This window comes from Miniopterus schreibersii (assembly GCF_964146895.1).
Source record: "Miniopterus schreibersii genome assembly, chromosome: 1".
Lineage (NCBI taxonomy): Eukaryota > Metazoa > Chordata > Mammalia > Chiroptera > Miniopteridae > Miniopterus > Miniopterus schreibersii.
The window spans coordinates 85,690,140-85,701,330 of NC_138101.1; positions in this window are offsets into that span (position 1 = coordinate 85,690,140).

The window sequence follows — 11,191 nt, forward strand, 5'->3', positions numbered from 1 at the left end:
CAGCAAAAAAGTATCTTTTTTGGCATGGTGTAGAATTTTAGTAATTAGTTTATGTGTGCCAGGAGATGAAAAATGTTGAAAATTGCTGCCCGAAGATCAAGAATAAGACAAGGCTACGCACTCTTGCTGCTTTTATTCAACATATTACTGGAAGTCCTAGCCAGAGCAATTAGGCAAGAAAAAGGATGTAAAAACCATCCAAAAGAGAAAGTGTCAATAATTCTTAAAGTATTTAAATAATATAAATGTTTCAGCTTCCAGTCAAGATGGTGGAGTTGGTAAATGCAGACTGGCATCCTCCCATGACAAGACCAAAATTACAACTAAACTGTGAAACAGCCATCATTGAGAAATGCCAGAAATCTAGTTGAACAGAAGTCCTGTATCTAAGGATATAAGGAAGAAGCCATGTGGAGACTGGTAGGAGGGGTGGAATAGGCTCGTTTCACATCTACGTGAGGTGGTTAAAAATTGAGAGAGATATCTGAGATCCTTTCTGAGGACCAAGGAATCCCAGCCCCATACCAGGCTCCCCAGCCCAGGATTCCAGTATTGGGAAGAGAAATCCCCCTAACTTCCTGCTGTGAAAAACAGGGGAGATTTCAGCTGAGTTAGACAGAGGGCTGCTAGAATCCCAGGCATTCCTTTTAAAGGACCAGTGCATGGTCTTACTCATACTAACTCACTCTGAGCTCCAGTTCTGGGGCAGCAGTTTGAAGGCCCCAGGAGCATATGGGGAGGGACCAAATTCTCTGGCTTTAGGATGAGGGCTGAAGGGACAGCTTTCTCTCAGACAGAAGTGCTGGTAAAAGTCATTGCTCCTTTGCTGAGCCCTTCCCCCACAGAGCTTGCAGGTGGGCAACATATCTGAGCCTCCACCAACCTAACACTGTTCAGCCCACCTGCTGATTTTCTGAGACCCTGTTTCACCAAGTTCATGGACCCACCCAATCTGCTTCCAGTGGCTTTTTTATACAAATGGCCTGTCTTGGCTTATGTTGCAGACTTTCCTAAATTCTCTCAAAAGATCACAAACTCCAAATAAGCAGCACCTGGCCTCGGTGTGCCACATACCTCTTGCTAAGTGGCCTCAGGCCCAGAATTATTGGCAGCTGGACTCAATTTAGAGTTTGGCCTCTCTCAGGCACCTCTAAGACCAGCACAGGTGCAGCAATCTGAAGATCATGTTGTTACTCATGTCTGGTAGCTTCAGGCAGTTCACAGGCAGCAGCTGATCTTGGCCTGAGCCTCCAGGAGGCCCCAGAGCCAGCACACTTGATGGCCACCTTCAGACCACACCTGAGCACTACCCAACTACCTCTACAAGCAACATTCAAGGGGCATGCTCAGTGGGCACTAGAGCCCTGCTGAAGCGAGATCTGCTCTGTGGAGTCAGCTGCTGCATAGCAGCTCTTCCACTGTAGTAGCAGCTGGTCCTTTTAGCCAATCCGCTTGGGGGTTAATTTCTGCAACTGAGGTGCTAAGAGCAATCAAATCTCAACTTCAACAGGAGAGTACATAGGGCCCACATGGGGGCACACCTGGAGCATCTGAGCCACTGGGCCTACAGGACACCTATCACATAAGGCTACCCTACCGAGACTGGAAGATAATAGCAGATCTACCTAATGCATAGAAATAAAGACAGAGAGGCAGCCAAAACGGGGAGCCAAAGAAACACATCTCAAATGGAAAAAAAAAAAAACCACAAGATAAAACTCCAGAAAAAGAAACAAATGAAATGGAGACAAGCAGACTATGAGATACAGAGTTCTAAATAATGGTTATAAGAATGCTCATGGGACTTAGAACTTCAACAGCATAAATAAGGATATAGAAACATATAAAAGAACCAGTCAGGAAGAAAGAATACAGTAACTCAAATGAAATAACTCAAATACATTGAAGAAATCAACAGCAGATTAGATGAAGCAGAGGAATGAATCAGTGGTTTGAAAGACAAAGTAGCAGAAAACACCTATCAAAGCAGCAAATAGAGAAAAAACATTTAATGAAGGTAGTTTAAGGGACCTCTAGGACAACATCAAGAATAACAACATCCACATCATAGGGGTACAAGAAGGAGAAAGAGAGAGCAAGGAATTGAGAACCTATTTAAAGAAATAATGACTAAACACTTCCTGAGGCGGATAAAGAAAAAAGACATACAAGTTCAGTAGGTACAGAGAGTCCCAAACAAGATGAGCCCAAAGAGGCCCACCTTAAGACACATCATAATTAAAATTCCAAAGATTAAAAACAAAGAGAAAGTCTTAAAAACAGCAAGAGTAAAGCAATCGGTTACCTACAAGGAAGCTTCCATAAGACTGTCAGCTGATTTCTCAACAGAAACTTTGCAGGCCAAAAGGGATTAGCATGAAATATTCAAAGTGATGAAAAGCAAGGACCTACAACCAAAATTACTCGCCAAAGCTATCAATTAAAATTAAATATCACATGATCTCAGTTATATCTGGAGTCTAAAGAACACAACTAGTGAATAAAATAGATTCAGTGACATGGAAGCATGGATCAGACTGACAAATCTCAGAGGGAAGGAGGGGGGTGGGTGGGGAGAGACTAACCAAAGAATTTATATGCATATATACATAACCCATGGACACAGACAATAGTGTGGTGAAGGCCTGGGGAGGGGAGTGGGTGTGGGGTGGAAGGGGTCAATGGGGAAAAAAGTGCTGATAGTGGCTAAAATTGCAAATAAACTAAAGTGCCCACAGTGAAAGGAATCCTGAACAACTTATAGTATGCCCAACCATGATATAAAAAGCAGCCAGTAAAAAGAATGAATGAAAACTTTACGTCTGGAGAAGTTTTCATACTGCATTGTTAAGTGAGAAAAGCAAAATGCAGAAAACTGTGTATACTATTACATAATTAACATTCATACCCATGTATACGTATAATTTACACTTAAACATGAAGAGAATAGTAACAACATGTTAGCATTGGATACCTGTGGTGGAGGTGGAGGGTCAGGGTGATTTGATGGAAAAGGGAAGAAAAGGGGAAAGAGAAGAAAAAATAGAGGGGGTATCAAATACGGTAACATGAATTTATGGAACATGTGTGTATCTGTATGCACACATATGTAAAACATTTAACCATAAAATGACAGAGGGCTGCCTGAGTAAATTATAAGGAAACAATGGATTATATCATTGTAGAAAAGGAGGAAATCTATTCATTTCTATTTAATGACCTGGCTTCAAATTTTGTCTTTGCCAGTTACTAGCCACGCCACTTTGGGCAAGTTAGTCTCCAAGAGCCTGTTTCTTAATTTGTAAAATCTAATTAGAAACAGGATCCATTATCTACTTTGAGTGTTGTTATGAAGGCTTAATTCAATAATGTACATATCATTTTAATAAATTTTAAAATTTGCACTGCATAACTGTATTATTGTGTTAGAATTATAGAAATTATAAATTTCATTCTGACATTTTCATAAGCCACTAAAGTTATCACTAAACAGAAATTATCCAGCCTTTTATTTCCAAAGAAAGGTAATGATGTCATCCAAATGGAAAATAATGATAATAATTATAAACAAATAAGCAGACAGCATTGTACCTGACCACTACCATGGCCATCACCACTTATCCTCCAAAATTTTAGGTTAAATGTAGGGCAGCCTGAATTTCTTCCTTCAAAATTGTTGGTCACGCACAACAATTGCATTTGACCTTGTTCAAGAAAATGAAATATTTAACAGGCGACTTCTCTGATTTGGCATTACTGTACCTCAAAGGCAATCACTGGGAAGAGAGGCAGCACACCTCAGCACAAGTTTTTCCAGTGAAAGGCACACTCAACTTAAAGTATCAGCGGCCAGGCTGATCATCTCCCAGCAACGTCAGGACAGCCAGCAGCAGGGGGGTAGGGCTGGGTAGCAGCGAAGATGAGCACTGCAGATGATGGGGAAAGCCTTGCCCTGGAGACACCTCCCAGGACTTGCTAATGGGGGCAGGGCTGGGGCTCTGTGTGAGCAGGTGGTGTGAATTTAGAGTCAGCAAACACAGGATGATTGTTTTTGATCTAATCCCATTTGGACCCTGCTGCAACCTCCTGTACCCTCCTGTGACTCGGAGCAATACAGGTTACATTATGCAATATTAATACAAGCTTTCTTCTAAGACCCAACTTAAATGTGGGTAAGCCATTGTTCTTAGAGACTTCTAAATTTTTAGGACAAAAGAGTTTCTCAGTATTCAAGGTTTCTTTCTACCTGGAAGCACAAATACAGTAGACTGACTTACATAGTGTTAGTGGTAATATTTATCGTTAATGAAAGGATCTGCTTTCATTTTTCCAGGATGACAAAAAAAATGACTGCTAATATGTTATCTTGCTTTAGACTACACTTTTTCTTGTCAGTGACAATAAAAATGTGTGTGTTTTTTTAATATGGAGAAGGTTTTCATATTCTTAATTGAATTTGGTGACTATATAGAATCACCCCCTCTAAAGAAGACCAAGGGCACTATATTTTTCCCCTCACTCTCTGAACTAAACTTCAATCGAACAGGGAGGAGGCAGGGCAAAAGTGAATATTCATTTATACGTAAAATAAATTGAACCCTGACTTATTAGGAAATGCAATCTGAGAAAATAAAAATTACTTTCTTTATGTAATGATTTGGTATTTCTCATCCTTGCATAAATCTGTTCCTTTTAAACTCAGCTTTTAGGCCTTGGCTGCTCTCATTATATTTAGGAAAATTGACTTCAATTACATGACCCCAAACAAGGCCTTGGGCTCTTTACAAATCCATTTCTAATGTGTTGATCTTTATGCTGCACCTTAAGGACTCTTATATCTAAGACTAAGGGGAAGTGCATAATGGTAGAAAATTATTATTTCCAGCATTTTAGATACCAAATGAATAGTGAAGCACAGCAGAATCTTCATGCTGTGCAAAACTGTCCCTGAGGAGTTAAAACAGAAGATGTCCCAGGTTGCAAGTATCAGCCCAGTTCCTGCTATCACATAATCTCATTTACAAGGGATGTATAGTGGGAGTTGTAAACAAATTTTTGACTTTTATTCAACAAAAGTTTTTTAAACACCTACCGTGTGCTAAGCACTAACCCGTGTATAGGGTCAGAACAGCAATAAGCTACATGGAATTGTTAATGTCTCAGTGGCACTTTTTTTTTTTAATAGTTAAATAGCATTTATTGTTCCAGGTGTTTTATATACATTGTTTGTTGAGCCCCAATTAACAATTCTACAAAGCAAGTGTTATTCTATTTTACAAATAAGAGAGCCAAGGATTAAAGGGACTAAGAGACTTTGCTAAATAACCGTTTGTTTATAAACTTGCCGGTTTATCAGCAATGTACTAATCTCTCTGGTAGACTTACATTCAACTATCAGGTATTTTCTAATGTTACTAAATTTGTCATTTTTAAAAAAACACTTGAAGTACATTATTGCAACAAAGCTGTTTTCTTAAATTTTCTTCACATCTAACTGCTATAAATATTTTGTGCAGAATTGAGTCATGTAAATAGATCATTTTGTAATTTATCACCATGCATTCCCTATTATTCCAGAAATAAATTTATTTTTATTTTAGCACACTTTTCAAAGATGAGATGCAATACAAAAGTGGCAGAAGGGTATTTTATAATTGAAAGTTGCTTAAGCATGTGAACTCATCATATGTAGAGATTCCATGCTTCATCCTCTCATGAAAACAATAAGCCAAAGAAATTCAAATGCAATTTGAATGGCTTACTAACTTTCCCTTTGGATAAAGTCTTTGATGTTATTCAATGTCACTTTTAATTGATTCTATTTTTTTATTTGTAGATCCCAGAAGGAAATAACCACATATACTAATTTTTTAAAACATTAAATGACACCAGGGCCTAGTTGTTATGACATCAACAAAACTCTATAAAGAAAAAATAAATACAAAATAGAGTTTCACCTGACATTATGTGCTGTTCACTTCCCTAGCTTCTGTTTCTCCTTATTGGACCCTGTTTCAAACCACTAAGACATACAAAAGGAAATTGAGAGAAGCATACTTTTTGCTCTTTCCTGATTCAATAGTAAGTCAATCTCAAGTTATGGGCACAAAATGTTGCTTCCAAAGGCAGAGAGCAGTAAACTGAGGGAAGCAGCCTTCTTGGGTTTACATAAAAAGGTTATTTTACAATATACACTTTATTTTCCTTTCAATGAAAAATAAAATTCTAGCCCTTCTTGAAATATATTCCTACTAAAAAATTACATGTGTGTAAAGATATTCCTTGCAGCAATGTTTATAACACTGGAAACTATAAGCACCCTCAGTGTCCATCATGGGGGTCATATTAATAAATTTTGGTATAACAATATTGTAAACTACTCTGCAGAATGAAAATCATGCTGCATTCCTATTGTGATAGGTTGCATTAATAGCCTCAGTTTTTCACAACTCCCTGTACTGACATCCTTATTAGTATATTCCCACACCAAGTGTGGGCTTGACCTTGTGATATGCTTTGGTCAATAGGACAGTGTCAAATTTGATGCAAACAGAAGCTTGGCACACCTCTTGTATGCTTCTTATCAACTCTTGGATCTTTGCCTCCATCATTACAACATACATGAGCTAACTTCTTGAAAGATGTGAGAGATCCATGGAGAAAAGCCAAGTTTTCCAGCTCAGGTTATTATGGACCAGCCAGCTCCTAGCCCACTTGTCAGCAGATGCATGAAAAAACCTAAATGAGATAAGCTTGAATTAAATGAACAAACTAAATGATAGACTGATTAGAAGTAATAAATGACTGTTGTCTTAAGTCATTAAGTTTTGGAGGTTTTTGTTACACAGCATCACTGTGCCAACTGATAATCAGACATGTACTAACATGTAATTATCTCAAAGATATATGAATGACTCATAAAAACAAGTCACAGAAAAATGATTTAGAATGACTGCATTATGTAAAAACTAAATCTGATCAATATCTTGAAAAATAATATCTAGTCTAGAAGGATATACATTAATATTTATAATATTTACCTCCAGAGAGAGTAGTAAATTGAATATAAAGGATAAGTTAGAGTGATATGTAGGGGGGAAGTAAGTTTTCCTTGACCCCCTTAGAGTCCCTCACTAGGCCTGAAAATTAAACTGACAAAGATGGATTAACAGAAGGAAAGCATACAAATTTACTGATTATAAGTTGTACATGACATGGGAGCCTTCATAAGGGAATAAAGAGGAAGGAGCCAATCAGAGTGTATGCGAGGTTTGATGAAGAGTGGACAGTCATGAAAGATATAAATAAAAGAGTATGAGGTATGTGTAGTAAATTGGGGAAAACTGAGCAAGCCCTGTGTGTTCAGATTCTTCCAGGTGTCCCTTTGGCTTCCGAGAAAAGGATGCCCCTGCCCCTTTCCTCTGAGCATAGGAAGGACACCTCTCACGTGAGGGTTTTATGACCTGTTTCAGGGGAGAAGGAAGAGAGGAAGGTCAGTTTCTGCTATTTTCTCAAACTCCTTCAGTGTAAAAGATTCAAAATGCCAGGGTGCCATAGTTGGGGGTAGTGTGTCCTGAACCCTCAGCTACCTTCCCCCACCATATAAATAAATAAAATTATATTATTAAAACACCTTTGGAATCCACTAATAAGAAACACAAGCATGCCCAGCCTGCGGGGCTCAGAACCAGGAGGTCAGGGCACATGCCCGAGTTTCAGGCTCAATCCCCAGTAAGGGCTGTGCAGGAGGCAGGGGATCAATGACTCTCTCTCATAATTGGTGTTTCTAGCTCTCCTTCTTCCTTCCTCTCTTGGAAATCAAAAACAGATTTTTTTAAAAAAGAAAGAAACACAAGCATGGTGTCAGGTGGGTACTAGACTTATCAGGAGAATCTCTTCATAAGTAATATAAATGCCTAACCACTGTGCTGTACACCTAAAACTAATACTGAACATCAATGGTAATTTAAAATTTATTTTAAATTTAACAAGAAAGGAAGAAACACAGGTAGACAATAACCCATGTGCTAAGATTTCAAAAAAATCAGAGATTATTTTTCTGTCCCTAAATATTATGCCTTCTCACTTATTCTGGACATTAAAGTTTTGTATTAGAGAATCACTTAATTGGTTTAAAGAATCTTCCTTTAATAAATCTAAAACTCCCAAGTAGGGTCACTGAAACCTTAACATAAGAATAGTGAATCTGTCCTTTACCAACTATGTAATGATGACTGCAATAAACAACTTACTTTGCAGATTGTGGGAATCAAATTAAGCTACTGAATCTGGTAATGCCTAACACAAAGCCTGGCTGTCTAAAGTCTTTTTTTTTTTTAATGTTTTTATTGATACTTTTAGAGAGAGAGGCAGAGAGAGAGAGAAACATCAATCAGTTGCCTCCCACACACATCCCAAATGGGGACCAAAGCCGCAACCTGGGCATTTGCCTGGACGGAGAATCGAACCGGCGACCTTTCAGTGCACAGGAGGAGGACCAAGCAACTAAACCGTACCCGCCAGGGTCATTCCTAAAGTCTTTATAACAACTCTGAAAAAAGTAGCTCAATAAGCCATATGTATCTAAAACATTGCTACCAGATGGAGCTGTTAGACAAACTTTTATTGAGGTCTTGCCATCTACCATGTACTATAATGGGCCCTCATAATCAAAGGTCAAATAAAATTAAAATAAACTTCTCCCCAAAATTCACTATCTAGGTCAGAAAAAAAAGTTTTTAAAAAATAAGAAGTCATTAAACAATGTATTAAACTCCATAAGGCAGTTGTGTCCAGGGGGCTATGCAATTAGCCAATACAACAAAGCCAGATCTCTAGACCAGTTCTATATAATATGGTAGTGACCAGACACATGCAGCTAATGTGAGTAAAGGACTGAATTTTTAATTTTATTTCGTTTTTATTAATTTAAATGTAAATAACCACATGAGGTTAGTAGCTCCCATACTGAAGGGCTGAAATTTAAACATGTCCATCACTACAGAAATTTCTGTTGAACAGTGTTGCTCTAAATGAGGGGTTAGCAAAGTTTATCTGAAAATATTCCTGACAGTAAATATTTTAGGTTTTGTGAGTCATACATCTTCTAGCACAATGACCCAACTCTGCCACTATAGTTCAAAAGCAGTCGTAGACAATGCAAACAATAAATAAATAAATAAGTGTAGCCACATTTCAATAAAACTTATTTGGAAACACTGAAATTCAATTGTATATAATGTTTAAATGTCTCAGTGTTTTTCTTCTTTAAATTTCTTATTGCAATCATTCAAAAAGAATGAAAAGTCATTTGTAGCATCAGGTCATAGAGAAAACAGACAGTAATCTGTCCCACAGGTCATCTAATCCCTACTCTAAGATAGTCAAGGAATGCATTCCAGAGAGTTTTATCTAGTTGAAACTTGAAATACTAACATTCACCAGGATAATAATGTTCTGGAGAAAAAAGAGAAAGATAGGAAGAAGGCAAAGGGAAGGAAAAGAAAGAGGAAGAGAGGAGACACAGAGAGATCTGAGCAATGAGGGAGTATATATATCACATTCAAGAACTACAAATAAAACAGTATATAAGACATGAGTTTGAGAGTGCCTGGAAATAAACGTGGGAAGCAAAAACAGGAACTGGTATATTTGTAATGTCCCCTCTGTTGATCTTTGAATTTAGCTAAACAGTCAAGCCCACAAGACTATAATAGGTTACACTTGGCATAAATTAACTTAGAAGGACATGGACATGTTAGCAAGGTGGTGTCAAGCTTGTTTCCTCAGAACAAGTCCTCACAGAGTACAGAGCTTAGTCTCCTTTTGTCCCACCCCAACCAACACTCAGGCACTAAAGAATGAGATCTTGCTGGTGGGTGTAGGGGCCGCATCAGTTTAGTAGCCCATGGCCTACGTAGAAACCAATATCTCTTGTAAGAGTCCTCTAGACATAGCTTCCAGGGACCCACTCAAGGAGCCCAAAGCTGTGGTTTTGACTCATAATTCAGCTAGGGTAGATGCAGTATACCATGACAGCCCTTTACCATTAGAAATATTGCCCAGTAATACAGCTGGGCAATATCTGGTTTTCAGGGGGAAAGCAGCACTTAATTCAAGATAAATGTCTCATGCCTGGCCAGCTTGGCTCAGCAGTTGAGCATTGACCTAGGATCCAAGAGATTGCGGTTCTATTCCCAGTCAGGGCACATACCCGGGTTGCAGGCTCGATCCCCAGTAGGGGATGTGCAGGGGGCAGCCGATCAATGATTCTCTCTCTCCCTGATGTTTCTGTCTCCTTCTCTCCCTCTTCCTTCCTCTCTCTGAAATCAATGAAGATATATTTTTTTAAAAAAAAGATAAATGTCTCATGTAGAAAAGAGTTTTGTTAATCCTTGACTTGGTCTTCATCAATAAAAGTAAACCTGCATTTTAGGAACAACATTCTGGTAGCAATGTGGAGGACGGGCCAAAGAGGAAGCGGAGGCTTAAATTTTGAGAAGCCAATAAAGGTGCTGTTGCAATAATCCATCCGATCATAAACTAAGGCAGAAATAATAGGGAGAAAATTGAAAGGACCTGACTAATTCAATATGAGCGGCGAAAAAGGGACATAGGTCAAAGATAACTCCCACATTTCTGACTTACATGATTAATAATTTAGGGACTTCAGTCACTTAAATAAAAATATGGAGTAAAGAATGCTGCCAAAAGTTGTGTTAACCTTACAAGAGTAAATAAATTGCAATTCAGCACCATTTATAGAAGTAAAACACAAAGTAATCTTGATTTATGTATCTTAGGTGACATCTTGACCCAGAAAGAATGCTTAGTTTTCAGCTTAGTGCTCTCTAAATATGGAGAGTAGCATTACAAAATGCATTCATCTAAATCAGAGGATTTTATATTAGAACTAAGGAAAGGTGATTTTTTTTTTCTATTCCTTTGCTCACCTGCAGAACAGAGCTCCATAACTCCAATTTATTTGATGTAGAGACCTCCTCACTAACAATGTAACCAAGGGAAAACCATTTCCGGTGCATGATTCACATTCTTGTACACACCCCAAATCTTGTTGGTTCTCCTTTTGAATAATACCTATGCTTTGCTCTTGCAAGTGCACTTATAACAAGGAAAAAATCTGGTCATCATGTTAAAGAGGCAAGGTAAGGTATGAATATAAAAAACAGCA